The following is a 6,520-nucleotide window of genomic DNA, read 5'->3' on the forward strand; positions in this document are numbered from 1 at the left end:
TGGTGTTGGTTGCTTTGTGTGGTTTTTGACAGTCCTGACTGATGGGTGATCCCTTCCCCAAGGAAAGAGCCGGTGTTGTTGGGGCAGAGCTGGGGAAAGTGCTGCTTGTTCTCCTGAATTTGTGCCGCAGCCCTGACCCCTGCTGGGAGAAGTGTCTGGTTCCCTCTCACACCTTCGTGGAGACAAGGCGTAGGTGTTCTCAGGGGATTTTACACGGGTGAATACGCTCCAGGAACTGGATTGTGATCACCGATTTATTGAAAGCAGGGCTCAAAACACTCCTCAGTGTGAGTTACAGTTGGCCTGATGGTACAATGAGGTGAATCATGTTATCGGTCGTTCCTGAGCCGTCTCGTTTCTGAAGCCAGCAGTAAAAAGGTTTCAGACATCTCCCTTTCCCTGCACTGTGCAACTTCTATTCTCCCATTTGGAGAAAATGCCTTTTCTTTCTGTAATCAGGGGATGAACAGCACTACGAACAAATAACGTAATCCGTCAGTGGCTCCAGGACGTGAGTAGCACCACGCGCAGTTGTAGATGGAAGAGCACATCCCCACGCACGTCTTTCTCACTGAGACCCATTGAAAATGTCTGATCCTTTGTACTGGTCAGATGTAAATCCAGTGACTTCAAGCAGATTTATTTTGGATACCAGGAGTAAAGAAAACTGTTCTCAGTAAAATACTTATTATAATGGATTATAATGATGGTCTCAAACCAGTCAGGTGTACTGCGATCGGATAAGAATTCTTTCTTTGGGGTTGAAATACCTTTGCAATGAGAGAATTTCTCTGCAGTTTGAAGCAGTGACTGGCTCCAGGCTTGCTGGAATTTTCCTTTGCTCCATGTTCCTTTTCCTGCATTTATTTACTGAACCTGTGAAAAAGGGTATTATACTGTAAATCCCACAAATGGTGCATACAGTGTATTTTTTGCTTCACTAGCCTCCAGTGGATTCATGCAAACAAAATTTAGACCTAAGCTGTCTGAGCCTCTTTCGACTGTAGGGTATAGAGTTAATTGACTAAAAATGTATTTGTTCTGTTGGCACAATGCATGAGTATAGAAAATATTTCCCATGCTGTGATCTGTGCTACAGTGCTGCTTGCTTTAGAGATGCCAATGATAACTTGGTGCACAGTATTACTGATATTACTCGAGCTGAGGGCATTTTGGAATTTGGAAGTACTGTGTGATTTGAAGACATTTGTTCTTATCTACAAAATATAGCACTGCAAGCACTTGTTCCACACACAACTAGATTTGGTGTGAGGCTAGTTTATAAACTGCCACTTAAAGACAATGCAGTGTTCATACAACAGCAAAATTGTTGGAGTGTGGACCTCTCCAGGCAGATTATAGATAATGACTGAATGCAAGTGCTGGATGTGGCGAAATGAGTTTCCAGGACACACACAAGCGTGTTGTGCAGAAGGACCTACACCTTGTTGAATTACTTCAGTAAATACACATAAGCTCTTTGAAAAGATCTCAAATATAAAGACAAGTGGTTCAGGGCAACAGGGCTGGAGCTTGGCTGTGGTCTGTCGGTCACATCCTGCTGTAACCACACTGGGGTACCCTGGGGAGCAGGATGAATGTGGCCGTGGTCTAAGCTGGGGAGTGACATAGCTGGGGGGCTGTGCTGGGTGAGGTGACCTGCTGTGCATGGGCCAGGCTCCTGTGGCCACCCCCCTGTTCTGCCATCGACCTGGGGACTGTGTATATGCCGTTGTGCAAATATTTACTAAAAGGCAGTCACCTTGGTTAAGATTCCATCTTTCCAGCCAAAATATTTATAGACTCCTGATTAACTTTTTAATCAACTATTAAATCTACCCCTTAATGGGAGAAAGGTTTTTGTGTCTAGTCTTCTTTCCTTTGGATCTGTCTGCAAAGCTTTACTAGATTATGTTAATCAATTATGTCTGTTTTTCTCTATTAGTCTATTATGGTTTAGATTGTTTCTGTGTTTTTTAAAATGCTTTTCAGTATTTAAAACAATTCGAGTTTTAGATGGGAGACTGAGACAAGGGGAAAGGAGGATGTATCTTAGATCAGTCTGTCATTTAGTTCTGAATGTAAAACTGATATGGAGCTGTCAAGAGGAGAAAGCAGGGAAGATTGCTCACTTCATTGGTGGGAAGAAGAAATCTTGTGCTTGGAGTGTTCTAATTTTTATACTTGGGAAAAAGACTAAATTTACATTCCCTGAAAAAGTACTCTTTGCTGAAAGCAGTGAATGGATTTGGCATGAGGAGGGAACACACTCCCATGGTTGCTGTCTTTACTGCGTATCCCCTTGGTGCTTCAGTTCATCATATGACACAATATTTTGGAAAGGCTCCAGAGAAGCTGTCATGGGCAGTGGTGTCAGTGATCCGTGCATAATGTGAGCGCATTGTGCATGATGGACCCAGACCGTTGTAGGAAAGAGAGCACAGTGGGAACACTGAAGGACTGGATAATAAACGTCCTCTATTTATGGGACAGGGGTGTTACTCATTTGTACTCTTACTAAAGGACGCAGAGCATCCAGTGTTAATTAGAAGAGGACACTTGGTCCTGGGTTCTGTTCCTGATAGCAGATTCATCATGTCACTGTGGAGATCCAGAATGTGTCTCTGTAAAATGGGCATAATTTTTTTAATCCCTAATCCAGCAAGCTAATATGAGGCAAAAAACCTTTCCTCTCAGGCACTTCAGCGTTCTCTGGGAGGACACTGGAGTGTAAGTAATGACTAGAGGTTGCACTAAAGTGAAGTGACTTCAGTGCTTCCCTTTTGCATCTACTTATCTTGACAGCGGAGATGCCGAGTCCCTCGTGTGTGTATCTGCTGTACTCGAATCAAAGGAGAGACCTCGGCGCTGTTTAAAAAGGGAAAGTGTGCTCTTGGTGCTTGCTTCTTCCCTTAGCAGAAAGGTAACAGAGCCTGGCTTTCTAGGAATGAGGCCTGCTGAAGCCCCCGTTGCGTCCTTAGACCCCTCTCATGCAGTTTGTGCCTTTCCCTGTCCCTCTCTAGTTCCTTCTGCATCCCCCAGCTCTGCCCAGTGGTTCCTGTTGCTCTTCCCAGTGTCCCCCCTCGCTGTGTGGGCCAGAGGCCATGATCCAGCTCAGGGTGCTTGGTCCCTGTAGCTGTGGGACGTGGCTGACAGAGCAGGAGCTTGAGCTGCTCTCCTGCCTTTAGCAGGACACTCTGTGGGTCTCTCCTCCAGTCTGCTGGTAATTTGCACTGAACTTTAGTTTCTTTGTGACCTTTACCCTCTGTCAAACCCGATTGAAGTTTTCCAGCTCAGAAGTTACTGGGGAGGACGGGCAGACGACAGCTGAGCAGAAAACAGTTCTCGGGCTTATTTGAGCTAATTGTTCTGATGGTTGTGATTGAGTGGGAGCCAGGAACTCATTAGTTCTAATCTGGCCTCCAACACTTGTATTGCATGGCCGTAGAGCTGTTGTTATATTTTTCTCTCTTTTAGTTTATTAGTGGGTAGAACGGTATCCTAAGAGTAAGGCTGCAAAGAATAATAAATGCAAGAGATTTAGAAAATCTACAGCATCTCATCATGCCAAGAGCACTTGCACAGGATGATGATATATAATGAAGCTGTATGTTCCGTGCATCCTAGAGAATGTCTCTTCTCTAAGAGCTGGTACTTGCTTTGGAGGAAGTCAGCGACAGAACTCCCACTGATTTATGGAGCAAGATGGCCCTGAAGACTGTCTGTACTGAGAATTGGAACCACGTTAGTAAGGTCCAAACAAGCTGTGTTTAAAACAGGGTTCTTGCTCTAATCGTGTTAACATGATTTCCCTGGGCAGTAAAGAAAGTGCATAACCATGTACTTTGCAAAATAACAAAAGATGATTATAATGTAATCACATTTCATCCATCCTGAAACCCTCCTGCTGTCTGGGGTAGCCAGCCCAGCTCACAAATAAAGTGCTTCCAGTGGAAATGGGGATGTTTCTGGCTCTTTTTCCATCTGAGCCTCCATTTTTCTCTGGAGTTATCTAGGAAGGACACAGGTTTATGTTGGTACCTCAGCATTGTGCTAGACGAACCCAAACAAACCCTTGGCTGATTTCTGGTGCTGTTTTGGCTTTCTTGAAGACATTCCTCCAATATTGATACCATGTTAGGATTCCTCAGTCCTGAAACATCATAGTTATATTTGATTATCTTATCCATCAACAGCTGTTCTGCCTGTTAATGAGCCCTCCAACAACCAGAACGTTGTTGTTTCTGATTGTGGATCTACCCACTCTCATCAGTGGCTGCACAGCAGAATAATTCAAAAGACTGATTTTTGAAAGGCAGCTCTTTGACTGGTGTAGGATAAAGTAGTAGCCAGCTGCCTTCTCTTCTGGTTCTTTCATTTCTGGATTTCAAAGACTTAAATAAAATTTTGAGTTGAATATTAGGGTGGAATTTGTGAAGTGGAACAAAGTGGAAGCTTGTTACTTAGGTCTTGAAAGGAAGGACAGACAGAACAATACTGTTGGAGCCACTTCTGTACTGGCAGGGACATGGAGTTTCTGACCTAGGAGGTGCCTCTGTCTGTAATTTTGATGAATCTTTATGGTTCTTTTCTTTAGTTTATTACCCAGATCCCCTAACTTGCCATTTCTTGCTTTATTCTTTCAGCAGTTCATTAATCATTGTTGTATGATGACTGTCTAGTGCAGTGCTGGAATGATTCCAGGGCCAAGCCCTGGTCCCTCTCGTGATGGGAGGTCAGGCTAAATGAACGTGAGTCCCCTTCATCCTGCCAGCTGAATTCTAACATTGTTCTAACATCCACTCCACCAACTTCATTTTTATTAAAGATCCAGTATTTGCAACCTGATTTGTATGATTTATTGTTGACCGAGGAACGCTTGGAAGAGTTTATCAGCCTCTGGCTAATAAATTTGCTACTGTGGTCCAAGAATTTCCTAAAACGCTTTTGTTAAGGTGAGGACTCTGACAGGAGACTCTAGGAAGGCTGTGAACAAGTTTTTTGTGCCTGTTATTAGCTATTATCTTTGATAAATTATTGCACTAATCTCTAGTGAGTACTTAATGCTTGAGAATTGCTCTGTTCCTCTCTTCAGAAGTTCAAATCACAAGTAATTCTTGAAAGGGGAGAGGACAGCAACGCTCCAATCTGTCCCTCTGAGCAAGGACTACAAAGACAGATGGGCAGCAGGTGAACCAGCAAGAAATCATTAAACTAAACTCATCCTCCCAGATCTCTCCTGTTTAGCTATCCAAGTGTGAGATGAAGCACGAGGTGTGCTGGCAGTTCTCGACTTCCCTCTTTTCTCCTGTTCCAGCATTTGGACTGAGACAAAGACAGTTTCCAAGCAGATGTTTCTTCTGCTCCCCAAGTCTGTTCTCACAGTGCAAAGCAGAAGCGACGCAGGGTAACTCTTGGCCTGTATTTACTTTTCTCTTTCTTTCCTTCCTTCAGTTATCCCATCTGCTTATGACTGCTTTTTGGGCCCTTGAGCCATCCGTGTGTCAAAAGCAGTTCACGCTTTGTCGGTGCTGGGAGGGAAGAGGCAGATCAGAGGCACGGTCCTGAAATGGAAAGAGAGAGACGTGTGTATTGAGCCGCTGAGTGAACCTGTGACCGTGCTAAGTTTTTTTTTCCTAATGTGAAAGGACTCTTCATATCTTACAGTGAGGGTCCTGTTCAAAGCTGTGATTGCCTTTTGCAGATTTAAAGGCCTAACAGAGGCCTGTTCAGGGTGTTATTAGACAAGGTTGGACCCGGAGCCGTGGTGTGAATCAGTTCAGTTTATCCCCTGGCTCCTGATGCTGACTTAGCAGCTCTCTCCGAGTCACTTGTGTTCCAGAGCATCTTACTGTGTCCCAGGCTGAGAAATCTCTCCTTCCCAAAGGAGAATGTGGCTGATTGTGAGGGTGGTCTTTACTTTTTATATCTGAAAATGCTTTGTAAATATTTCTTTGAGCTCTTTGTCTGTCTAACTTGGGCTGCTGGATTCAGAGCCTTACCCAGCACCCCGGCCTTTTGGGGCATCATAATTTCCATGATGGTGACTGTCTAGATATTTCAGCTCTGGGTGAGGATGAGTTTTATTTACTTGCCTCAGGATGGCTCCATGGCAGATTTACACACAGACTCTGGTCACTGTTTTAGTCTTTCACTTCCAGACCCACAGAGTATTCCTGCCGCAGTCCCACATCCAAGACTCAGGAGTATAAAGCCTCATATCTTCTCTGGTTTGTTTCTTTTTTTTCTTAATTGATCTGTTTGATGTCTGTCCCACAGGCTGTCAAACAGGTAGGCCTAATAGGTTCTAGAAACATTTTTTATTTTCTTTTTAGTCTTTTCCTTGAAAAAGAAAAGAAAAATGTCCCCACACTTTTATGTTTTGTTTTGTTTTTTTCTTTCCCCCCCCCTTGCAATCTGCCCATTTTTGGTTAGTTATTGCTACAGCTTCTTTTAGAGCATCCCCTTGGGCTCTGGCTCTCCAGAAATGACAATTCTGTGCAGATGGTATCTTTAGGGA

Source organism: Antrostomus carolinensis, unplaced genomic scaffold, assembly GCF_000700745.2.
Source record: "Antrostomus carolinensis isolate BGI_N321 unplaced genomic scaffold, ASM70074v2 scaffold13149, whole genome shotgun sequence".
Lineage (NCBI taxonomy): Eukaryota > Metazoa > Chordata > Aves > Caprimulgiformes > Caprimulgidae > Antrostomus > Antrostomus carolinensis.